Consider the following 27339-nt stretch of genomic DNA (forward strand, 5'->3'; position numbering starts at 1 on the left):
GGGGGTTGGCATGCAGCAGGTGGACCCTCTCGACCAACGGGTCCGACTTGTGCGCCCTCGCATGTTTCCGCAGCAGGACGGGTCCGGGTGTCGCTAGCCAGGTGGGGAGCGAGGTCCCGGAGGAGGACTTCCTGGGGAAAACAAGGAGACATTCATGAGGTATCTGGTTTATGGTAGGACAGAGCAGCGACCGAATGGAGAGAAGGGCCACTGGGAGGACTTCTTGCCAGCGGGAGACTGGGAGATTCCTGGACCGAAGGGCCAGCAGGACGGTCTTCCAGACCGTTCCGTTCTCCCTTTCTACTTGCCCATTTCCCCGGAGGTTGTAACTGGTCGTCCTGCTGGAGGCGATGCCTTTGCTGAGCAGGAATTGACGCAGTTCGTCGCTCATAAAGGAGGACCCCCTATCACTGTGAATGTATGCGGGGAAACCGAACAGTGTAAAAATACTTTGGAGGGCCTTGATGACGGTAGTCGTGGTCATGTCCGGGCAGGGGATGGCGAATGGGAACCAGGAGTATTCGTCAATCACGTTCAGGAAGTACGTGTAGCGGTCGGTGGAGGGGAGGGGGCCTTTGAAGTCCATGCTGAGGCGTTATAAGGGACGGGAAGCCTTTATCAGATGCGCTCTCTCTGGCCGGTAGAAGTGCGGTTTGCACTCCGCGCAGATTCGGCAGTCCCTGGTGACTGTCCTGACCTCCTCGATGGAGTAGGGCAGGTTTCGGGTCTGAACAAAATGAAAGAAACGAGTGAACTCCGGGTGGCAGAGGTCCTCGTGGAGGGTTTGGAGGCGGTCTACTTGTGCGATGGCACACGTGCATCAGGAGGCTCGCTCAGCTTCCCGGGACGGTCCAAGATCTCGTAATTGTAGGTGGAGAGTTCTATCCTCCACCGCAAATCTTGTCGTTCTTAATCTTGCCCCACTGTGCATTATCGAACATGAAGGCAACCGACCGTTGGTCCGTGAGGAGAGTGAATCTCCTGCTGGCCAGGTAATGCACAGTGTCGCACAGTTTATACTATGGCCTGGGCCTCTTTTTCGACCGAGGAGTGGCGACTTTCGGAAGCATGGAGAGTGCGGGAGAAGAAAGCCACGGGCCTGCCCGCTTGGTTGAGGGTGGCCACCAGAGCTACATCGGACGCGTCGCTCTCGACCTGGAAGGGAAGGGACTCGTCGATGGCGCGCATCGTGGCTTTTGCGATGTCCGCTTTGATGCGGCAGAAGGCCTGGCGGGCCTCCATCGACAGGGGGAAGGTTGTGGACTTGATCAGGGGTTGAGCCTTGTCTGCGTACTTAGGGACCCACTGTGCATAATAGCTAAAGAAGCCGAGGCAGCGCTTTAGGGCCTTGGGGCAGTGAGGGAGGGGGAACTCCATGAGGGGGCGCATGTGTTCAGGGTCGGGGCCTATGACTCCATTTCGCGCTACGTAGCCTAGGATGGCTAGACGGTCGGTGCTAAACACGCATTTCTCCTTATTGTAGGTCAGATTAAGGATATTCGCGGTCAGGAGAAATTTTCGGAGGTTGGTGTCGTGGTCCTGCTGGTCATGGCCGCAGATGGTGACGTTATCAAGATACGGGAACGTTGCGCGTAAGCCGTACCGGTCAAGGATTCGGTCCATCTCATGCTGGAAGACCGAGACCCCGTTCGTGACACCGAAGGGAACCCTTAAAAAGTGGTAGAGCCGCCCATCTGCTTCAAAGGCAGTGTACTGGCGGTCACTATTACGGAGGGGTAGCTGGTGGTAGGCGGACTTGAGATCCACCTTTGAGAAGACCTTGTATTGCGCAATCCTGTTTACCAGGTCGGCTATACGGGGGAGAGGGTACGCATCCAGCTGCGTAAATCGGGTGATGGTCTGGCTATAGTCGATGACCATCCTATGTTTCTCCCCGGTCTTTACCACCACTACTTGAGCCCTCCAGGGGCTGTTGCTTGCTTCGATGACCCCTTCCTTCAGCAGCCTTTGGACCTCGGACCTGATGAAGGTCCGATCCTGGGCACTGGACCGTCTGCTCCTGGTGGCGACGGGTTTGCAATCCGGGGTGAGGTTCGCAAACAGGGAAGGCGGGTCGACCTTAAGGGTCGCGAGGCCGCAGACAGTAAGGGGGGATATAGGGCCGCCAAATTTAAAGGTCAGGCTTTGTAGGTGGCACTGGAAATCCAGCTCAAGAAAGGTGGCTGCGCAGAGGTGCGGCAGAACGTACAGGCGGAAATTGCAGAATTCCCTGCCTTGGACAGTGAGGTTCGCTAGGCAGAACCCCTTTATCTGCACTGCGTGTGACCTGGAGGCCAGGGAGATCCTTTGTTTTACGGGATGGGTGACAAGAGAACAGCGCCTTACCGTGTCGGGGTGGACAAAGCTTTCCGTGCTCCCGGAGTCGATCAGGCACGACGTCACGTGGCCGTTGATGGCGATCGTTGTGGTGGCTTTCGCTAGCGTCCGGGGCCGACTCTGATCCAGGGTAACGGAGGCCAGCTGCAGCAAGAGGGAGTTCTGGTCGAGCAGCGTGTATTCAGCTGTGCTGGGGGCCTGAGGCCCCATCCAAGATGGCGTTGGCCATGGGTCGCACATGGAATCCGGGGACTGGGATTCCGAAGATGGCGGCGGCGAGGGACAAAATGGCGGCGCCCACCCATCCAGCGTGGTTGCCGGGGGGCAAAATGGCCGCGGCCGCGGGTCGCACGCTGCCTGGGGAGAGAAGGGCGGCGGTGGGCCTTGGGCGGCCGGGACCTGGAAGAAAGGCTGCTGATAGTCGCTGTAGATCGCGGCCACGGCACGGGCCAGGCAGACCGCGGCATAGTGGCCTTTCTTGCCGCACACTTTGCAAGTGGCGGTGCGGGCCGGCAGCGCGCTCGCAGATGATTCGCCTGGCCGCAGAAGAAGCAGCGTTGGCCGGCGGCGGTAGCAGGCCGTCTTGCCGCGCAGGTCTGCAGGGTTAGTGGGTAAGTCTGGGGGGCTGCAGCCGTGCGAACGGGGGGCAAAAGCCAGTGCGTTCTTGTACGCAACGTCCATGGACCCTGCCAGGGCCCGTGCCTCAGTGAGGCCCAGTGTGTCCATTTCAAGGAGCCTTCGACGGATGTCAGGGGAAGTCATACCTGCCACGAAAGCGTCCCGAATTAAATGTTCCGTGTGCTCGTTCCCCGTCACTGCTGGGCAGCCGCAGTTTTGGCCCAGCACTATTAGTGCCCGATAGAAGTCTTCCAGTGTTTCATCTGGGCTCTGCCGTCTAGTTGCCAGCAGGTGACGGGCGTAGGCCTGGTTCAGTGGACGGATGTAATGTCCTTCTAGCAGCTCCATAGCTGCAGCATAGTTCGCCGCCCCTTCGATCAGAGGGTAGATCGCAGGGCTGACCCGCGAGCGTAGGAGGTGTATTTTCTGCCTTTCCGTGGGGGTGTCGGCAGCCTTGTTGAGGTAGCTCTCAAAACACGCCAGCCAATGCTTAAAAGTAGCAGCGGAGTTGTCTGCGTGGGGGCTGAGCTGAAGGCACGCCGGCTTGATGCGGAAATCCATCCTTCAGAAGTAGTAGCTGATTAAATTGATGCACAATCAATAACTCTCAAGACAAGGGGAGTCATATCTAATCGGCTTTAATCAGCTAGAACTGTACCCAGCAGCTTCGATACAGAAAGTGAAGGCTGCTGGGACGGCATGGGTTCTTATACCCCGCCTCTCAGGGCGGGGCTATGTACGTTAGCCAATGGTAGACTCCTAGGTCTAGCCAATGGTCATTCACCTCTCAGGTACTGCAATACCTGATATTACCACAAGCTGCATATACACATTACATAAGAACATAAGAACTAGGAGCAGGAGTAGGCCATCTGGCCCCTCGAGCCTGCTCCACCATTCAATGAGATCATGGCTGATGTTTTGTGGACTCAGCTCCACTTTCCGGCCCGAACACCATAACCCTTAATCCCTTTATTCTTCAAAAAACTATCTATCTTTATCTTAAAAACATTTAATGAATGAGCCTCTACTGCTTCACTGGGCAAGGAATTCCATAGATTCACAACCCTTTGGGTGAAGAAGTTCCTCCTAAACTCAGTCCTAAATCTACTTCCCCTTATTTTGAGGCTATGCCCCCTAGTTCTGCTTTCACCCGCCAGTGGAAACAACCTGCCCGCATCTATCCTATCTATTCCCTTCATAATCTTATATGTTTCTATAAGATCCCCCCTCATCCTTCTAAATTCCAACGAATACAGTCCCAGTCTACTCAACCTCTCCTCGTAATCCAACCCCTTCAGCTCTGGGATTAACCTAGTGAATCTCCTCTGCACACCCTCCAGTGCCAGTACGTCCTTTCTCAAGGAGACCAAAACTGAACACAATACTCCAGGTGTGGCCTCACTAACACCTTATACAATTGCAGCATAACCTCCCTAGTCTTAAACTCCATCCCTCTAGCAATGAAGGACAAAATTCCATTTGCCTTCTTAATCACCTGTTGCACCTGAAAACCAACTTTTTGCGACTCATGCACTAGCACACCCAGGTCTCTCTGCACAGCAGCATGTTTTAATATTTTATCATTTAAATAATAATCCCTTTTGCTGTTATTCCTACCAAAATGGATAACCTCACATTTGTCAACATTGTATTCCATCTGCCAGACCCTAGCCCATTCACTTAGCCTATCCAAATCCCTCTGCAGACTTCCAGTATCCTCTGCACTTTTTGCTTTACCACTTATCTTAGTGTCGTCTGCAAACTTAGACACATTGCCCTTGGTCCCCAACTCCAAATCATCTATGTAAATTGTGAACAGTTGTGGGCCCAACACTGATCCCTGAGGGACACCACTAGCTACTGATTGCCAACCAGAGAAACACCCATTAATCCCCACTCTTTGCTTTACAATCCCCACACACCCATCCCAGCCAACAAGATGGCACTGGTAGTGCTGGAGTGCAGCAATACAGCTGATAGGTCGGCTGGGGCCAGAAGGCACCTAGCGGGGTGGCCTGGGGGACACCTATACGACCCACGGCCCTAAGTTCACAGTGGCTGTTAGAGGCGTGTTCAGCTGCATGGCTGTCTTGCCAGAAGTCCACCAGCCAGCAGCACAACTGTCAGCAAACTATGCCGATGTTGGACACTTTCTACACCCCCTCTCTCTCCCTCAGCAGCTACGACGCCGATTTCACGATTTTTAAAAGCACAAGTGAACCGCGCCATTGGGAACTCGGCCCATTGGAGGCGGAGCATTGCGGAGGCCCCGGAGAATACCAGGTCATGCCCGCTAATGACATGCAAATGGTGTTTGCTTGTATGTGCATTCCGACTGCATTGACACCACTGTCAAGGTGACGGAGAATTGCAATTTGGCGTCAAATCGGTGCCTGTGATGTCGGAACCTATTCTCTGCCCAATTGCATTTTTTATCTGTAAAAATAAATGTGCGATCCAATTTTCTATTAATAACTGCACAGCAAACTCAAGACAGGATGAACTCAAAAGGTTAATTTATTTGCACGCATCCAAAATGCTAGAGAGGGTTCACAACATCCCTCTGCCCTTCAGATAGTAAAGCAATGGATTGAGAAAAGAAAGATTTACAGTACAGAGACCAGAGACAAGAAATATTGGACTGGATTATCCGCTGTTGCCGCCGCCGTGTGCATGCGCGTGATGGACCCATCAATTCTCCGGGGCATATTGGCAGCTAGAGTCGGCTGCCCCACGTTGCTGGCATGCTAGCCCCCAGCAAAACGGAATTGGTGGCTGTTTTGCGCCATTTATTATGGTGTAAAACGCCACCGATCCCATGCCGACGTGGGGACATAGCCCCAGAATCGGAGAATCCAGCCCAGGATCTTTGGAAATTGGCTTTGTGTTGCAGGCAGATAATGTATTAGGCATTGTAGGTTAAGAGGAATGTTTGAGAGGCCTTAGTAGATGTTCCATCTCCACTGGTCAGCCTCGGTTATCATGTACAAAAGGCCTTCGATGTAGCTTCATTTGAAATTTGGCTGTGCAGTCCCCAGGTGATCATCGGCAGCTCCTCAGAGATAATGAGGTGTGAGATTTCTGAAACTGCAAAGTGTAGTGATCTGCATATCTGTGTGTATGTAAAGGGTTAATATACAGAAGTAACAGCTAGATAACCACTAGATGGCAGCACTAGAGATGGGTATAAAAAGATAAACTCAAGGAGAGTTCCCACCTCTTCGTGTTTGGAGTGACTAGTGATCAGTGGTAGAGAGAGTTAGTTTAGTGTGCAGCTGTTGTTAATCATAGTTAATATATATTTTGTCTTGTTAATTTAATCTATAGTTTAGTTGTTGAAGAGAGAACAAACTCATAGTTAAATTGTTATCATTACTCAATAAACAGAATTTGCTTTATTTGAAGACTTTGTGTTAATGAACGTCGAGTGTATGGCCATCTTGGCAGAAAGCAAATGAGTAATAAGATATTACACACGTAATATAACATGCTACCAGGAGTAGTAATATAATATAACATAACACAAAGTGGCTTATTTTGTTCTGGGATCACAGACAGACATTTAAAGGATGCATGTTCAGTTTTTAAAATGTATATTATACAAAATACAGTGTGCGGTCTTCATCCCTCACACTGTAATTACTTAGAACATTCTGGAGCTGTTTCTTTCAAGGCTCACAGAAATTCATCTTACAGAAGAAGGCCAACCATGTTGAGGGCAGTTATTTGTTACAGCAAATCAAAACTGATGCCACAACCTTGCTCGCTGCTCAAAACCAAATATTTTCCTGTGTTTTGGAACGCTGCCTCACTAATAGAAAGATCATTACATTATTATTTCCAGTTGCTACTGATCAAATTTCAGTAGGAACGCAATAAAGCAGAATAATTATTGAGGATTAAGCATTAAATCGCATTTGATTTAATGTTGTACATTCCAGATCATTAAGTAGCATGGAAATACAAAATCACAAAGCTGAAATATGGTCATATTTCAAATGCATGGATAAATAACTGTTTAAGTACTTTTCTTTCTGCTGACTGAATATAAACTGAGCATTGGCACCATTTAATAAACCTCACTGAAAATCCCCCTGAAAGGCACACAAGTCATTTACAGGTTCAGCCCTCACTTAAACTTTACAAGTGATCTGCTATCACCAAATGGGCACTTCAACTGCAGCTGCTGCGGAGCTCGGCAAGATTCGGCCCGACAAATGGCAAGTGGGGGCTTGTTTGCGAGAGGGGCGATTTTGGGAGAAGTGAGAACATGCTGAAAACAGGCTGGAAAATGCGTCTGGGGCCAGGAGGAACATAAGCTTTATCTGTAAGAATTGAAAAACTTACTTCTTCTGAGTGGTCCTCAGCACTCTCTTTCAGGATGGCTGGTAGGTCGTACAACACCTGACAAAACTGGATCTAGCAAGCACTTTGCATGCTTCGCCCATTTTCTCCATGAAAATTACAGCCAGCTTTCGACCCTTATTCACATATTAGACAACCTTCTGTCTGTGTGGATGACTAATAATTGAGTCAGGCAAACAAATGGTCATCAAGTGTCCTCACCAAATTTTCCCACAAACTAACACTCAGCAATAGGAGACCATCCCTCTTAGACTTGGATGGAATTCTGATCATTTAGTCATTGTTCACATATGCACCCAAACCAGGAGCATTGAGTGCTTGCAGGTCAATGGTGCTTTATAAGGTTTTGTTGGGGCTCTTGGTTGCACCTAGCATTTTCTTTTTTTAACTTCTACCAATCTTGCTGCTAATCTCAGTGATGCTGATGAACCTGCTCCAACATTGTCATCAAATCCTCTGCCAGCCTCCTCCCGTACTACCGCTCCGACCCTAGTCCAACCAGTCGAGCATTCGAAAACCCTGTGAAAAATATTAGAGGTAATTTCAAGCGCCACGTTAGCCATAAGAATGACCAGTTAATTGGTTTATAAATTTTATTTTATATTGGCTGAAGGGAGGAGAGCTAGCAACGTTTTGGGGCAAACCTCCTTACCCCTTAAATAATGCCACGGAGCTTTGCTCTCAACCTATACAAGTAAATACAAGTAAATTCAACATCTCACCTGAAGGACAGCATCTTCAACAATTCAGCTCTCCCACAATTCTGCACTGGATCATCAACTTTGATTATACACTCATGTATTAAAATGAGGCAGAGCCTTCTGAGTTAAAAGTAGAATTACTTTTGCTAAATGGACTCACAGACGCTGGTAATGGAATGGTGGACGCATACTTTACTAGGAGCGAATGTCTGAGACCTGTTATATGGAGGAACGGTGTGCAGAAACAGGAACTGCAAACATTTTTTAAATTAGGGGATCACACCGTCATACACCTAGAACACCTGAACAGCACTGCAAGTCACCAAGCTCCCATTCACATCTTCTGCAGTAAGTGAGGCCTTGTCAGGAAAAATAATTTGTTGTCTGAGTGGCCTTTACCTTAAGGTATGACCACTGACTCTACCTCATCTTCTTCAAAAGCCGAAGTTGCCATCTGTCATTTCCTCCCAATTAGAGAAATTGGGAGTACTTTGAGGGAAGTCAGCAGCCCTTCACTGGCTGCTGGTACCTAAACTTGATCCTATAGTTCCCATGCAACATCAACAAGTTATATGTTACCCATTGGGTGTGGCAGAAGTCTATCTGATTCTTGCTTTGGGAAATTCTGTGAATGTGAACGCACTAAATAAATGTCAGTTCTTTATGTGTCCCATGGATTGCATTTGTCGTTTTCCAGAGTAAATACTGCATCGTGAGAGTTGCTGACCTTGAACCTGATACTTCCCCATGTGGCGATATTGGTGGAAATCTGTGAAGATTGATTGTGATGATCCTTAATTATGGATTTTAAAAATTCATTCATGGGATGTGGGAGTCACTGGCTGGGTCAGCACTTACTGCCCATCCCTGAGGGCAATTAAGAGTCAACCATATTGATTTTCAGAGCTGAACAAAAGCACAGATTAGATGGCATAATGAACACTGTGGAAGCCAATGGGAACACTCAAAACAGTAGAAAATGTGAGGATCAAACAAGCTCCATAATCAGATTCAGCTCTGTACTTGCAAATTCATTTTTAGATGGTATATGATGCATACACTTGAGTTGGAACTGAGCTCAGATTTAATGGTGGCATAAAATTGCATGGCGTTGCAGTGCAGTCACATTTGAATCATTGCACATAGCAATCCATGAATAAAAATCCCATTGCTAACAAATGACCTGTTGTACTCAAATAATAAGCTCATAATAAAATTTAAATAGCATTCACATTAGTGTCAAATTCACAGATAAACAGTAAACAACATAAGATTTATAAATTGGACATCACAATCTTGCTTGTTGTTCACAGTAAGGTGTAGAATGCGTGCTATGCTTTACCGCTATGTGGTCTCTTGGTTGATCTGTGTCCTCTTCACAGCACTTTCTACATTTAGGTTGTTTTCTGGTTGTGACCCATTGGTTTTTTGCTTCAGTTACTCCAGGGACCAATTTCCAAATGAGAAAATGAGTATTAAAAGGGTGTAAGGGCCGAAAAGTGGGCTAGTAGCCATGCCACCCTGTTTCTAAAAATAATTCCAAGGGGCAATTTTTAGCATGGCAAATCCACCTACCCTGCACATCTTTCTGTTGTGAGGGTGAGGCCTACGCAGACATGGGAAGAATGTGCAAACTCTACATGTTCAGTGAGCCAGGGCCAGGATCTAACCCAGGTCCTCAGTGCCGTGAGGCAGCAGTGCTAACCACTGCACTATCGTGCCACTCGGCCATACCACCTTGTCAACCCTGACAATAAACCTGCTGTAATTCCACATGGGCCAACTGTGCATATATGGATTCTTTTTTTTTTAAACACATTTTATTCAAACTTGTATCAATGTAGGTTACAGCAAATAAATAGCCCGGGAAACATTCTTCCCAACAATCAACTGTACAGTTTTTTCTCCTTTTTCAACCCCTCCTCCCCATCATCCACCCCCCACCCCCATGCGACGAACAGCTCCAAACACGGTCACAAACACCCCCCACCTTTTCTCAAACTCCCCTGCTGAGCCCCTTAACTCATACTTTATCTTCTCTAACCGCAGGAAGTCATACAGGTCACCCAACCATGCTGCTACCCCCCCGGTGACGATGCCGACCGCCACTCCAACAAAATTCGTCACCGTGCAATCAGAGAGGCGAAGGCCACGACATTGGCCTTCCTCCTCTCCATGAGCTCCGGCTTCTCTGAGACCCCAAATATCGCCACCAAAGGGTCCGGGTCCACTCCCTCCTCCACTATCCTGGCTAAGACCGCGAACACTCCCGCCCAGAATCTTCCCAATTTTTCACAACCCCAAAACATGTGCGCATGATTCGCTGGACCCGCCTACACCTCTCACACTCATCTGCTACCCCCTGAAAGAATCCACTCATTCTCGCCCGAGTCATATGCACCCTGTGCACCACCTTAAACTGTATCAGGCTCATCCTTGCACAAGAGGAGGTCCCGTTTACCCTTCGCAGTGTCTCACTCCATACTCCCCAATTGATCTCCATTCCCAACTCCGCTTCCCATTTCTCCTTGATCTTCACCACCCGCTCGCCTCCCTGCTCCCCCAGCAATTCTCAAGTATTGGCTAAGTTGTTGGCGGGGAGGATGGATATATCCTCAATTCTTATATATCCCCAATTCTTCCCTCCCCTTCCACATCCGAAAGCAGCTGTTGCTCCAGCAGAGTGTATCCCGGCAATCTAGGGAACCCCTTCCAGACCTTTCGTGCAAAGTCCCTAACCTGTAGATACCTGAATTTGCTACCCCTCGGCAGCTCTACCCTCTCCCTTAGCTCCTCCAGACTGGCGAACCATTCCTCCGAATACAAATCCCTCACCTTGACCAGCCCCACTTCCCTCCACCTCCTGTGTACACTATCCATCCCCCCCCGGCTCAAACCCATGATTCTCGCACAGCGGCGTTAGCACCGACATCCCTTCCACCCAAAAATGCCTCCTCAGCTGATTCCATATCTTCACCGTGGACTGCACCACTGGACTCCCTGACTACCTACTCGGAGCCATTGGCAATGCTGCCATCACCGTATCCCTCAAACTAGACCCCTTCAAGATTCCTCCTCCATCCTAACCCACTCTACTCCTTCTCCTTCCCACCACCGCCACACCTTGTCCACATTTGCTGCCCAATAATAATGAAGCAAGTTTGGCAATGCCAACCCCCCCTGCTGCCACTGCCTCTGTAGCAGGGTCCTCCCCACCCTCAGTACCTTCCCCACCCATACAAAGTCAGAGATGATTGTGTCCACTTTCTGAAAAAAGACCTTTGGTATAAAGAACGGGAGAGCCCAAAAGATAAACAAGAGCCCCGCAGAATATTCATTTTCACCACTTGGAACCCTCCCCGCCAACGTTAAGTGCAGTGTATCCCACCTCTTAAGATCCTCCCTGGCCTCCTCCACCAGCTTCGTTAATTTCCACTTATGGAGCCCCGTCCATTCCCTCGCTACCTGAATCCCCAAGTACCTAAACCTATCCCTCGCTACGGTAAATGACATCCCCCCTAAATTAGCCCGCTGTGCCAGTTCATTCACCGGGAATACCTCGCTTTTCCCTACATTCAGCTTGTATCCCAAGAACCCTCCAAACCTCCCAACAGGCCCATAATCCTTCCCATACTCTCCAACGGATCCGAAACATACAGCAAGAGGTCATCGGCATAGAGCGACACCCGATGCTCCCTCTGTCCCCTCATTATCCCCTGCCACTCTGCCAACCCCCTGAGAGCCATCGGCAATGGCTCTATGGCCAGCGCAAACAGCAGCGGCGACAGCGGGCAGCCCTGCCTCGTACCCCTGTGTAAGTCAAAGCTTTGTGAGCTCATATCATTCATCCTCCCCCTTGCTCTTGGTGCCACATACAGCAACCGCACCCATGCCACAAATCTCGGCCCAAACCCAAACCTTCCCAAAACTTCGAACAAGTACCGCCACTCCACCCGATCAAATGCTTTCTCCGCATCCATGGACACCACTATCTCCGGTACCAGAGCTCTCGACGGATTCATCACCACATTCAACAGCCGTCTTATATTACTCGCGAGCTGCCTGCCCTTCACGAAGCCTGTTTGATCTTCTGCAACCATCCCCAGGACACAATCCTCCATCCTCCCCGCCAACAACTTGGCCAATACTTTCACATCCGTGTTCAATGGTGATATGGGTCTATACAACCCACATTCCAACGGATCCTTCCCTTTTATGGGGATTAGTGTGATTACTGCCTGCTTCATCATTTCCGGGAACTCCCCCTTCTCCAGTGCTTCATTAAACACTCCCAACAGATGTGGTGCCAGGTCCGCTGCAAATTCCTGATAAAATTCTGCCGGTTACCCATCTGGCCCAGGGGCGTTCCCCGACTTCATACCCCTGATACTATCCAGCACCTCCCTCAGCCCCAGGGGTTCCTCCAACGCCTGCCTCTTTGCTTCCTCCACCTGGGAAAATTCCAGCTCGTCCAGAAACCACCCCATGTCCTCCTCCTCTCCTCCTGGGTCTGCCTCATAAATTCCCTGGTAATACTCTCTAAATGCCTCATTTATCTTCCCTGGCTCTGACACCACATCCCCAGCCCTAGTCCGGATCTTCAATATTTCCCTGGACGCAGCCTGCCTCCGCAGCTGGTGCGCCAGCATACAGCTCGCCTTCTCCCCATACTCGTATTGCATCCCCCTTGCCCTACGCAGTTGCCCTACTGCCCTCCCCGTTGTCAGCCGTCAAATTGCCCCTGCAACTTTTTCCTCCTCGCCAATTCCTCCACGGTGGACACCCTCGAATATTCCCTGTCCACCTCCACTATCTCACTCACTAGACGGTAATGTTCCGCCCTCCTTTCCTTATTCGCACGAACTGTAAATGAGATAATTTCAACCCGGACCACTGCCTTCAGTGCTTCCCAAAAAATGCCCGTCGACATCTCCCCATTCTGATTGAACTCCACATAGTCCCTAATCGCCAACCGCACCTTATCACAAAATCCTCCATCCGCCAACAACCCCGAGTCAAACCTCCACCCCGGCCTCTGTTCTCGTCCCGTACTGAACCGAATATCCAGCCAGTGGGGTGCATGGTCCGAGATAACTATCCCCGCATACTCTGCCCCTCCACCCCAACCAAAATCTCCCAACTCACTACAAAGTAATCAATCCTCGAATGCACCTTATAGACGTGTGAAAAGGAATACTCCCTTCCCCCTGGGTTCTGAAAGCGCCATGGATCCACCATACCCATCCTCTCCATAAACCCCCCCAGCTCCCTTGCCATTCGTACCCTACCCAAAGACCTGGGGCTCGATCTATCCACCCTCGGCTCCAGGACACAGTTAAAATCTCCTCCCATGATCAACTGGTACGTGGCCAAATCCGGGATTGCTGCCAGCAACCCCCTCATAAAACCCACATCATCCCAATTTGGGGCATACACATTTACCAACACTACTGGTGCCCCTTCCAATACCCCACTCACAATCACACATCTCCCACCTGGATCCCTCACCTCCTTCACACTCACGAATCCCATTTTCTTGCTCATTAAAATCGCCACACCCCTCGATTTCAAATCAAACCCCGAGTGAAAAACCTGCCCGACCCACCCCTTCCTTAACTTAACCTGGTCCTTCACACGGAGGTGTGTCTCCTGCAAAAAGACCACCTTCGCTTTCAAGCTCCTGAGGTGCGCGAACACCCGCGACCTTTTAACCGGCCCATTCAATCCCTGGACGTTCCACGTTACCAACCTTACCGGAGGCTTGTGCCTCCAATCCCCTCTACCGTCCGTCATCTTCCCCACTTAACTCCTGCCCCTTTAATTCCACTCTGTACCTAGCCCATCCCAGATGGCCCCTTTCTTCGCCCTTGACCATGTCATCTTTCACCCCCTGCCGCGTCGCAGAACCCCCCCCCCAGCGCTTTTGCATATACGGATTCTAATGACATAGTATTAAATACAAGGAGAGATGGTAGGATGTTTCCACTTTTTCCCCCTCTCGACTGATCAAAGTCAGATTTGTTTGAAGATAAATGTTTTTGGCCCCAGAATGCTGTAACTCTCAAGAACAGACAAATGATAGGTTTTCTCATAGGAAAAAGGAAAAGCCTTGAATACTTAATGACTGAAATGTATTCACAGCAGCACCCACTCTCTCACGTAAATATGTGCACACACACACAGACACACACACAGACACATGGAAAAATGATTACAAAAGAGACAGCACGTACTAAGATCTTAAAAATCCAAAATTCACTGTGACACCTGCTTCCTTTGAGATTAAGTCTTGAAACAGTGCCTGTGATTCCCCTTTTGTTCCATAAAGACATAGAGGTTACATAGAAACATGGAAAATAGGTGCAGGAGTAGGCCATTAGACCCTGTGCCACCATTCAATATCCTCATGGTTGAACATGCAAATTCAATATCCCGCTTTCTCTCCATACCCCTTGATCCCTTTGCCGCAAGGGCCACGTCCAGCTCCCTATTGAATATATCCATGAACTGGCCCCAACAGCTTCCTGTGGTCGAGAATTCCACAAGGTCACACCTCTCTGAGAGAAGAAGTTCTTCCTCATCTCGGTCCTGAATGGCTTACTCCTTATTATTAGGCTGTGACCCCTAGTTCTGGACATCCCCAACATTGGGAACATTCTTCCCACATCTAGTCTGTCCAGTCCCATCAGGATTTTATATATTTCTATGAGATCCCCTCTCATTCTTCTAAACTCCAGTGAGTACAAGCCCAGTCGATCCAGTCTTTCTTCATATGTCAGTCCGGCCATCCCGGGAATTAGTCTGGTGAACCTTCGCTGGACACCCTTAATAGCAAGAATGTCCTTCCTCAAACTCGGAGACCAAAACTGCATGTGTGATCTCACCAGCCCCTCTTTAACTGCAGCAAGACATCCCTACTCCTTTACTCAAATCCTCTCGCTATGAAGGCCAGCATGCCATTAGCTTTCCTCACCATCTTCTGTACCTGCATGCAAACCTTCAGCGACTGTTCCACCATGACACCCACGCCTTTTTGCACTTCCCCTTTTCCTAAACTGCCACCATTCAGATAATAATCTGCCTTCTTGTTTTACCAGCAAAGTGGATTATCTCACATTTACCCACATTATATTGAATTTGCCAAGTATTTGCCCACTCAGTCAGCCTGTCCAAATCACCTTGCAGACTCTTCGTATCCTCCTCACAGCACACACTGCCACCCAGCTTAGTGTTGTCTGCAAATTTGGAGATATTGCATGCAATTCCTTTGTCCAAATCATTCATGTATATTGTGAACAGCTGGGCTCCCAGCACTGAAGCCGCAGTACCCACTAGTCACTGCCTGCCACTCTCTGCTTCCTGTCTGCCAACCAGTTTTTTTACTCACATCAATACATTGCCCCCAATACCATGAACTTTAATTTTGCTCACTAATCTCTGCATGGGATGTTGTCAAAAGCCTTTTGAAAGTCCAGATACACAACATCCACTGGTTCATCCTTGTCCACTCTATTAAAAATTTCAGAAGATTTGTCAAGCATGATTTCCCTTTAGTGAATCCAAGCTGACTTGGACAGATCCTGTCCACACTTTCCAAATGCTCAGTTATTTCATCCTTAATAATTGACTCCAGCATTTCCCCCACCACTGATGTCAGGCTAACAGGTCTATAATTCATTATTTTCTCTCTCCCTCCTTTTTTAAAATGTGAGGTTACATTAGCTACTCTCCAATCAATTGAAATTCTTCCAGAGTCCATAGAATGCTGGAAAATGAGCACCAATGCATACACTATTTCTAGGGCCACTTCCTGAAGTATTCTAGGATGCAGAACATCAGATCCTGGGGGCTAATCAGGTTTCAATAACATCAATTCCCCCAGTGCAATTTTCCTTGTCAGCCATGATTGAGCCACCTTCCCCATCTTACTCTTGCACCAGACAAAGATGTACAATCGTTGAAGTTCATCCGTGTGTTCTTTAAATGTCTGCCATTGCCTATCCACCGTCAACCCCTTAAGTATCCTTTACCAGCTTATCCTGGCCAATGCACGGCTCATACCATCAAAGTGAGTTTTCTTTAAGTTCAGGATACTAGTCTCAGACTTAAACTGTGTCACTCTCCATCTTAATGAAGAATTCTACCATGTTATGGTCACTCTTCCCCAAAGGATCTTGCACCACAACATTGTTAATTAATCCTTTCTCATTGCGCAATACCCAGTCAAGGATGGCCTGCTCTCTCGTTGGTTTCTCGACAAATTCTGCAATGATCCCAGTCAAGCCCGCACTTTCCAACCACGTAACTATTCAGTGCCTCATAAATCTGTGCGTCAGTCATACTGGTCGGTAATGTCAGGCAGCATAACAAATCCTCAACAAATTCATTGTGCCAAACATACCTTAAGTAAACTTGGAACATCTGTACTTTCATCCAGTTGTAGTGGGAACTCCTGTGCTGATTTTATTTTAATTTTAATTTAGAGTACCCAATTCTCTTTTTTTTATCAATTAAGGGACAATTTAGAGTGGCCAATCTAGCTATGCTGCACATCTTTGGGTTGTGGGGCTGACACGGGGGGAATGTGCAAGTTCCACAGGGACAGTGACCCCGGGGCCGGGATTAAACCTGGGTCGTCGACGCCATGAGGCAGCAGTGCTAACCACTGCACCACTGTGCCACCTGACCTGTGCTGATTTTAAATGAGAAATAAGCTGGGCTTCTAAATTCTCAGCAATTTCACAAATTCGGCCAACCACTCTGTTATCACTGACTGACTGGGATACATTTAAATTTTTCAGCTAACCTCTCATCTAGTACTGTATGAACTATGTATATTGCTACAGGGAAAATTAATCTCTCAGCTACAGTGTGGGGCATTTTCTCTTTAGCTAAAAGGTAAGCTACCATGTCAGAGGATAATTGTACTTTGTCATTCAATGTAACATTTCTGCTGAGGACTTCAGTTGACGATTTAAGTTCTTGCTGTATCCTTGGTTTGTCCTCGAACTTGCCATGCTTAATCTTCAAACGCGTTTGAAGATTTGATGGTTTTAAACTTTCATTTGCCAGTACGTCCCTGCATATAACACACATGGGCTTTGCATCCTGATTTGCATTGGCACAATGAATAAAGTCATACCTTAAAAAAAAAATCATCTTTATACTGCTTTCTTCCTGATTGCAGCTTCTTCTTAATAGGTTGCTCACCAGAGACCCTGGAGCTCACTCCAGCACTGTTTTGTCCTGCTGTGGACTCTCCTTAGCAGCTCTCTCAAGCAGATTTAGTTGTGAGATTCTGGCCTGTTTCTGTCTATGGCCCTCTCTGGAGGTTTATGAAAATTGATTCATAATGGCTTACTCCGTGGCGTAGTAGGTTTCTCTGTAGTCACAGTATAGTCGACTCCCTGCAGCGAAGGACCGGTTTGGTTCCTCAAATACATTGGTAAAGGCCAGCCCAAATCTTCTGTTTTCTGATGGATTTTGAGAGGGTTTTGTTCTTTAGCTGGTCTGGAAATCTTCATCTCTCTCTCTACCTACTGCTCACAAAAATATGTCTTATTAAATGTCCTTTATCAGAAATCTATTTTCTGTGAGGTGACCATATCTTTTTAATTGTCCTCACAAATAGTCTCTGATGCCTTGACCAATGACATATAATGATGTTCCGAGTTTCACCCATTTACAAATCCTTATGCTGGAATGTGATTCTTCTCACACTCATTCTTTTGAATTCCACTCCAAAGCCAAGAAGTCTGCAAGTTCATTGTGAATCATTTTGTGAACTTGTTTCTGTAATTATTTGGATAATGGCACCCATTAATCCACAGGAACGATTGTTGCATTTTAGTGCCTCCTCAGTGAAATAACCTGAAAGGTCTTATGCATTTTAATGTTTACCCCCAGACATATAGGATAGCTTCCAATGCCTTGTGTAGTTCCAAATATATTGAATGAAAAGAACACCTGATTTTCCACCTCAGTTTTGTTCCAAAAGTAGAATGGCCATTCTCCATTTTGCTTAGTAAAATGTCCATTTTCCATAAATCCATGAGTCTATATTGTGTGAGTATGACTGTAGTTAGGAACCGGTTGCAATTTTTGCAATGAATGAAGCTTGAGTGGGAATGCTCCATCCACTCTCCCAATCAGGAAATAGCCAAGAAAATATTGAATATTAATTGTTGCAAAGCTAGATGGAGAAGTGTAGCATCTGACTCACCTTCACTCAGCATTTCAGAGGGCATTTAAGGCTCAGTCATATTGCGGTGGGTTTGGAATCACATATAGACCAGACCAGATAAGGATAGCAGATTGCCTTCACAAAAGGACAAAATAAATCAGACAGGTTTTTACAACAATCGATGACTAGGTTTTAATTTGAAATGTAATTAATAGAATTCAAATTCTACCATGAACTCATGCCCTCAGAATATTAGCCTGGGCCTCTGGATTACCCAGTCCAGTAACATTACCACTACCCCACCATCTCCCCAAGGTTATGGGGGGGGGGGGGGAGGAGGAAATGTGGAGGAAGTCGGGTGCAGGACTAAACGGACAGCTCTGGCAAAGATCTAGCATCGGCATGGTGGATTGAAAGGCCTCGTCTGTGCTGTTGGGGAGTTGGTGGTGCAGTGGTATTGTCACTGGACTAGTAACACAGAGACCCAGGGCAAAATCTGGGTTTGAACCCCACCATGGTAGATGGTGAAATATTAAATCAATAACAATCTGAAATTAAATGTCTCATGATGACTATGAAACCATTGTCAATTGTTATAAAAATCCATCTCGTTCATTCATGTTCTTTCGGCAAGGAAATCTGCCATCCTTACCTGGTATGGTCTACATGACTCCAGGCCTACAGCAATGTGGTTGACTCTTAAATATACTATTTGGGGTAGGCAATTCTGGCTCAGCCAGCAACACCCATATCCCCTGAACAAATTTTTCAAAAATTATTTGATTCCATGCAGGTTTGTGCCCATAAAGTTTAATCCCAATGTTAACCAAGTTACGATAGTTAGCTTTAGTATTATTACATCTTTGTTAATATATTGGAGTTGCACTTTCTTCCTGACCTACCATGTTATTTTGTCACGTGAAGCTATTGCTTCCCTGACTCTTAATGCACTGAATAAACTACCAATTTACAATCCATAAAACATGAAAGAGTAAATCTATCTGTATGGGCTGCAGGGCACAAAAGGCATTTAAAAAAACCAAAATTCTCTTCAAAATCTCTTTTGACACTGGACTTCTAAATCATCTAGTAAACTATGTTTTAAGCACCAGCATTGAAATCGGTAGCTTTTCCAGTGTCTCTGAAACCTAAAACTTTTGTATAGAACTAAGATTTTTTTGTTAGCCCTAAAGGAAAAAACGAAAATCTTTTGATGTCTGGAGAACCTGAAAGCTACACAGAAAAATCTGTCTACTCTGCCAAGGTCAGGATCTATAATTAAAAGGCATTTCTTTAATGTGGTGTAGCAAAGTTGACAAGATTCAACAAACAGGTATCTGGATACAGTTGGTTTGTTTTATTAAGAAAGAAATTTGCTAAGTGCATCCTCGTTTTTATACAAAAATGATTTGTTTTTTTGCTCATTTGAAAAGTGAAATATTTAAATTTGCTTTTCAGTTCCTTTTGCAGTTGTACAAAATCAGCTCTATTAATTTTAGCAGTATTGCTCACAAAATGTTACCTGCTAAATAGATTTTGTTTCACCACACGCGTACAGTATAGCTTATTCTTTGTACGTCTTGTCTTTTGAACTTAATAATTGAGGAAATGCATGAAGCATCCTCACACATGAAAGAAATGGGGCTGTCTGTGTTATTTGTGAGTATTATTAATTACAGACATGAGTAAGTATTGAAGGATTCTTTTCCTCTTTTAAGTGTGTATAATTAATTGTTAGATTTTTCTTCTTGAAATGAACCACAAATTCCAAATAGAACAATTGTCTCAAAAAAAGCCCTCAGTGCTTTAACCGTGTCATAGGAAGTATGGATTTGGTCAAACCGCCCTAATGCAAGCCTCACCCTCATTATCAGACTAAGTGCATACACCCCCTAGACTTTCATCATCTTCCAGCCTGCAAGTTTATGTACAAAGGTGCTTTCTTGCAAGTCTGGAATGTGTACTAATGTTTGAAGATGAGGAGATTGATGGTTTTGCAAACTGAGAGTTGGTTATGGTTTTTCAAACTATTTGCAGGGACATGTCTTTTTCTATTCAACCACAGACTCTTTGCCTCTGGAAATGAATTATAAGACACCACAAACTGGAAGGTAATGACATTGAGTATCCTTCCACTATGATTAATTAGATCAAATATTTACTCCACAGACAATTAATGTCTATGAACAAGATCAATATTAAGTGATCACTATAATCGATAAAATAAAAAAACTACAGCAACCATTTCACAGGAATATTCTACTGAAAAGACTGTTCGTATCTGAAGTACTGAGTTTCAGTCAAAAGAATTTAGCCATTTCCAAAACCACAAGAAAATGCACATGGGGCAATTCCACCCTAATTATGATTAGGAGCTGAAATATTTTTCACTTTATAATGACAATTTTTGAATAACTAATCTAATGAATTATTTCTGACTTTTATCTGGATTTTTCAGATGATATCACCACTTGGATTTTATTAAAAGTGCTCTCAGAACTTCATTGTGCACTTTTTTCAGTTTATAAAATAGAATGCTTAACACTTGCAACGGATTTCTGGATAAAACTCTGGAATCACTCAAGAAGGAGTAAGATGCTAAAATGGAGGGACTTTGGAAGGCTGAACAAAGTAAGCAGTATGAGCTAGACAGGCAGAATGGCCTCCCTCCCCTGAAAAAAATCCATTGTAAACCAGAAAAACTTCTAAAAGTTTGTTTTCTTGATGTTGTTTACCATATTAAAGAGTTATTACGATTATTTGCAAAATAATTTCTTGAAGATAATTGATTCCCTCCACATTTATCTTGTTTTTCTTCTGATTATTTCTCCATTATTATTTAGAATCATCAGGGTAAGATCTAAGTAACAGTTTGACCAATCTTCTGCTGTAACTTTGGCAGTCAATTAATGAAATCCTGGTGAAATGGAGAGAAGTCAGGAAAACATTTACTGCAGAATAGGATGCTATTTTTCCCAAACAAAACTCGACATAATCCTTACAGTGCAGGAAGTGGTCATTCGGCCCATCGAGTTTGCACCGACCCTCTGAAAGAGCACCCTACCTAGGCCCATTTCTCAATGATTTAGTTTGACACACCATCTAACCTGCACATCTTTGGACTGTGAGAGGAAACCCGGAGGAAACCCACGCAGACACGCGGAGAACATGCAAATGCCAAACAGACAGCCATCCAAGGCTGGGTCCCTGGCGCTTTGAGACAGCAGTACTAACCACTGTGCCACCGTGTTGCCCTCAGGAAGATATTAATTTAATCTCATTATTCGCTCCTTTTCCCATATCTCTTAATGTTATTATTTTCAAATAGTTGTCCTTTATCCTCGGCCTAAATCATCTTTTCATGAAAGAAAGGAACACTTTATGTATGAGAAAAGAACATTTATACAAAGAAGAATGCCCTATTTTTATACATTTTAATTTATTTATATATTTCCCTATGTAATCTAATATAATCAATTTTGGTCTTTTTTGTTATAGAAAAAATAAATGCTGTGAACATTGCTTAATTTTATTTTTGATTCCATATCAAACCTGGGCTCAAATTGTCAGAAAATCTGCTTCAGATGAATTTAAATCAACTGGAGATGCAGCCAAATCACTCTTTTAACACGTGGGCACGATGGACAATGGCCATCCTCTGACAGTTCACCTAAGGTCTGATGATTTATGAATGAGTGTGACAATTGTCACTAGACTGTGACAATTAACAGATTCTTTGACCATGCAATACAATACAGCAGACTTCAATGCTGTCCTCTCTTGATGTACACACACATGATTACTTCCAACCGGCTTCTGATCAGGGACCCTAGCCAATTTTCCCATCCTGACCTGGAGATACTGAGGTCGGTTATTATGCTCCTAATGCCGTACCAGCTAAGATCAGTTAATTTAGCACAGACAAATAACCAAAATGGGGACTTTCCAGATGAATCTGGAGATGCCACGTGAATTTTGAGAGCATTTTTGTGACTGATGTAAAAGTAGTTCCATTTCATCGACCAAGTCAAGAAACAGCATTGGCAAAATTCAACTTCAACCAGGTCACAAATGGGTGGCAGTAGATTTCATTATCCGTTATGCACCCTGTACAGTAACACAGTGGTTAGCACTGCTGCTTTGCAGCGCCTGCGACCTGGGTTCGTTTCCTGGCTTGGGTCTCTGTCTGTGCGGAGTCTGCACGTTCTCCCCGTTTCTGAGTGGGTTTCCTCCGGGTGCTCCAATTTCCTCCCACAAGTCCCAAAAGACGTGCTAATTAGATGAATTGGACATGCTGAATTCTCCCTCAGTGTGCCCGTACAGGTGCCTAGTGTGGCAACTAGGGGATTTTCACAGTAACTTCATTGCAGTGTTAATGTAAGCCTACTTGTGACACTAATAAAGATTAGCATTATTGTTATTATTTTCTTCTCCATTGGCTGTTGTTGATTCTCTTCCTGCAACTAGTGGTGCACAAGGCAGACTTTCACCTATTTCCGTAGCTAGATTTTTCCTGGAACCGGCTGCGAGCCTGTCGCCAGAGGCTTCTAGCTTGAGGGCTTCGACCCTACATCAAGCATGGCCGACCAGGAGTCTCTTCAGCTCTTACTGCCTTTACTGGAAAGATTTAGCCTTTTACGAATGCATCTTCCTTGGCCATTGAGTCCTAGGATGGGACTCGAAACCAGAGCTTGGCCCAGAGGCACGGTTACCATCCACTGCACCATTAAACCTCCCCCGTTGACTGTGCTTCCTCATAAATCATTCCTTCCAGCTGGTAGCCCAATCTCAACTGGACCAGTTGCATACATTGCTCATGATGCATAATAACATCTAACTTTATATTAAAACTGCCCTCCCACTTCCAAGTATGAAAGCTGTGGATCATGAGGAGAGAAGCATCACACTGAAATTCTTGTTAAAGCTAATTTTAAGTTGCTCTACATGGGGAGGAAAATCCATTTACCTGCGTCAGGTTGGCAAATTATTTCTGACATGGGCATTAATTAGTGCTGAGTGCAAAGATGTTCAATTTGGATGAAACTTTTAAAAAGATATACATGTAAGGGTTTTGCTTGTGAGAAACTACAAACAAGGAATATTGCCTTATAGATTTCGAAATAAACTACAGGAACAAATCTGCAAAAGAACAGGTATCATTTTATATTAATGAGGAACGTCGTGTTGCCAAATGCCAAATTGTAGGAGGTGCACCATGTGGCTAAATTAAGGTAATGTTCAAATCACGAGACAGTGATACAGCTATGCTCCTGATGAAAGATAACTTCCTGCTATTTGACTAATTAGAATGCATTAATGCCTAAAACCTTGTTTGTTTGTGAGTGTGGCTTGTCACCCACTCTAGAATAAGAGAATAATAAAAATATTCAACAAATGATGAACAAAGCCACTCATTCGTGGCAATTCTGGAATCACTATTACTGTTTTGGGGAACACATTCTACAATTCTGTCACAGATTTATTTTGATTGAAAATATTTACTTCAATTTTACTTACATAGGATGCCATGATTTAATGGCATTTTAGAGATTTCATATTCTGTGATTTTCCCTCTCTATGAAAACTATCTTAACCATTAAATATCAAACCCAACTCAATTGACTCTAACCTGCAAAAGGAGACAGAAAAATCCAAAATTCCACTTCCCCAAAATAAAAGTTTACTTTCTGTCCTCAACATTTCAGGCTGCTCAATGCCTGGCTCCCAATCAGGAAAATTCAGTTTGAAGCTTTAGGTTCACCTGGGTACACATTAGTATGCAGACATTTGCTCAGCTGAATGGTTCTACCTTGGGGATATACTTGGAAGATTGTTTTGCCTTAGATTTCTCTCCCAAAGTCAGTCTCAGGTAAGTGGATATCATGAGGCAACATTAAAGAAATCACAGAAATGCCTGTGATGCTGATTGTTCCACATTCACTGCTAAGTGTGATGGATGCTCCACTGGGGATCAATTGGAAATAATACAGGCAATAAAGGGCAATAAAAGGTTTATTTTCTTTCTAAAGTGCATGGCATGTGCACAGTACCTCCTTCTACTCTTCAAAGTACAGGACTAAAGAGGCCCACAGGCAGTTATGTTGAGAGTTTTGTAATTCCACTTCTGTGATTTAGAAGTATGTTGTTAACTTTGCTTAGATAGGCTAGACTATTCCTTTGTTGGAAACTGACCCGTTCCTCTCTGAATCGTATTTCACTCAACTGCAGACACTTAATAAGAATGTGAAGATTTCTTAATTTAGGCTTATACAGTTCAAATTGTGTTAAATATAAAGCGAAGTGTAATTCAACAGTATTAAATCTATGTCCTCTCATAATTATGCAGCTGTCACTCTTGTTAAAGTAACATTTTCAAAAGCTGAAACTACATTATAAAAAAATACTTGATGTGCAGTTCTGAAATATAATCTATAAATAGAATATTTAATCAGAGTTTTAAAGTACTAGTGGAACTTACAAGGCATTTGAATTCAGTTTCTTACTTTGTTTTAAAGTGGATCCAAGAAAAAGAAAATGCTGAAAATCTGGTGTAGGGTGTAATAAATGCAGGTATAACGTATGTAACTTTCTAATACCATTCATAATACCATCTATAAATTCAGGTTTAATACAAGTTATGGTGAGAATTTAATTCGCTTGTAGAAATGTTATTCTGCTATTACACTTCTGAAAATGATTACACTTGGGTTGTGTATCTCAGAATAAAGACACCGTAATTTGTTACTTATTAAGGGAAAACGTATAACTAGCATACTGTTTAATGATAATTCACAAAAGTTTTATCTTGATTTATGCTTTGTAGTGAACATCATGTCACAGATTTCATTCTTGAGCTTCTCAACTTCTTGCCTGAACTAAAAGTTCCAAGACTTCCAAAATCTGGGCTTCTCCAAATCTGAAAGTTCGGCAATAAAAGTCCAAAAAATTTAACTTAGTTGTATCCTTTACATTAATTGTGCTTTTTTGAGATAGTTATCTTTATTCCACATTTCCCCCCTGCTTCTCATTCCTTTGGATCATGCATGATTGAATGGCGGAGCAGACTCGATGGGTTGAGTGGCCTAATTCTGTTCCTTTGGCTTATGGTCTTATGCACCAACTATAATATAGATTTGTTCCCAGACCTCCATCTAAGTTACTCTCAAATAGTCATTGAAAGTCATCTGAGTGAAAACGAGCCCTGTGATTTTCTTTTCCTTCCCCAATCCCCATTCAATAAGAAATAATCTTGTTTCTGATTGACATCTCCCAAAAGCAACATGGCTGAAATAGGATAACGGATAAAATTCTCATTATGATAATTCATACCAGTTTAAACTTTAGTTCCATTTAAAAGTGCTACTGTAATAATATGGCTTGAAATTGTGTGTGGTAAAAACATTTAGAAAGTGGATAACTGAAAAAAGTAATCATAAACTGAATAGCAGTAGTACAGATATAATAGCTTGGAAACATGCACTTGGCTACATTTTATATTCAGGTGAATTTTTAAAAATGCTTTGTTTTAAAAACTTAAACCTGAAGCTTCTTGTTTTTGGCAGTATAACATTCTGAACATATTACAATTCAATCACTGATCAATTGGACTAATCAAACTTTGAGGTATGTTTGTTTTTAAAGTAGCATTCTCTTAGTTAATAGTTTGACCACTGTCTTCATGGTCTGGAGACATCTGTTTCACATCTGGAGGAGAATTTTGTTCAGCTGTATAATAGTTTGTTGTATCAGGTGGAACAATGGCAATACCTCTGCTTTAGCAGTCTAATATGTCTCTATACCCAAGGCATTAATTCATTAATGGTCAGGTAACAGTTGTATTCCAAGCTCAGGTGGATGTCCCTATGGTGGTTCACATAAGTCTACATGCTGATGGATTTCAAATTTGGGGTCAAACCATATTGATACAAATGAAAGTTATCTACTTCAGCCAAAGCTTATTTTAAATGACCAGTGTCCTTGCAACAGCACACGTTTAATTTTATTCGTTTTAGTAGGGTTAGTTTTAAATGCTCGCGATTTATTTAGAATATGCAGAGTAGTCAATTAGAATGTGGATTATCAACCATGTGATGGATTCTGCCTAAAATTATGCATTCCATAACCACAAAATACGTTTGCATACGTTTTAAGGATAAGATTAACATAGAATATTGGGATCTTTAAAGGGTTAATTGGGATCTTTAAAGGGTCTCTGAGATTATTTACATGCATTGTCTCTGAGATTATTTACAAAGCAAAATAACAAACTTTGGGAGCTGTATTAAAATGGTACTTATACAAAGATAATGGGCGTCAGCACTTATTCCATTCACAATTTCAAACAAAATAAGCCTGCATCGTTAAATGCTCTAAAGTAACTGGGGAGTAATAGATTATACTGAAACAGCTATCAGTTTGACAGAACATTTCCCCGTACCCATTAATAACCGTCCAATTCTTACTGCCTAGAGACCAGGTTATAAACAATAGAACTGCGAAAGGACATGCACTTCGATGAATCTAATTCCGTGCAAAGCCAAGGGACGAGAGCAACTTACCTGAGATACCACTTTGAGGCCGGCAGCAACAAACCTTTTCCCCCAGTCGCATCAAGCACAGCAGTTAAGTGTGAAGGAAGAATAATGTTTGATGGCTCGATTAGCCAGTTAGCCTCTGTCCGCTGCTAATTGCCACTTTCGCTAGTCCACCTCTGCGCTCCGGAGGACTTTAAGCTTCTCTCCCCGCCTGTGCAGCTTTCAGTGCACTTACCCCTCCTCCTGCTCCTGACGTCAGGGTACAACATCTGGGGGCACATCTTCAACAGCTGGAGAGCAGCGACCAACGCACGCCCTCTGTAGGCTCAGGGCGAACACTGCGACAAAGCAGCTCAAACAGGACAACCCGTCCAGTGCATGGATTATTTTGCCCACTAGAGAGCATTACTGAAAAGCGGAAAGGGTGTGGGTAAAAACTAAATATTTACCCCAGTTTATTCTTTAATTTCCCCGAGCACAGTTTATTCCCATCGCTGTCTTTATACCATTCATTTTTCTCTGCCTCTGTTTTTCTGTCTGTCTTTTACTTTCTGGTGTTATGGCGGTGGCGGCCTCGCTGGGCCGAGCGTCGGGGAGC

At 44.7% G+C, this 27339-nt stretch overlaps 1 protein-coding gene across 2 annotated transcripts in view; it reads right to left on the reverse strand.

Annotated features, from left to right (window-relative positions):
• edar (ectodysplasin A receptor) overlaps positions 1-26938 on the reverse strand; it is a 133451-nt gene extending 106513 nt beyond the window's left edge. The window contains exons 1-2 of one of the 2 annotated variants that reach the window (XM_072476704.1): positions 26766-26938; positions 18247-18342 (exon numbers count right to left, since the gene is read on the reverse strand). The gene's annotated coding sequence lies outside the window, so the exon portion shown is untranslated. The remainder of the gene's footprint in view (positions 1-18246; positions 18343-26765) is intronic. The other variant, XM_072476705.1, reaches the window with a different exon arrangement.
• Positions 26939-27339: the final 401 nt, after the last annotated feature.

The sequence above is a fragment of the Scyliorhinus torazame genome, chromosome 15 (assembly GCF_047496885.1).
Source record: "Scyliorhinus torazame isolate Kashiwa2021f chromosome 15, sScyTor2.1, whole genome shotgun sequence".
Classification (NCBI taxonomy): Eukaryota; Metazoa; Chordata; class Chondrichthyes; order Carcharhiniformes; family Scyliorhinidae; genus Scyliorhinus; species Scyliorhinus torazame.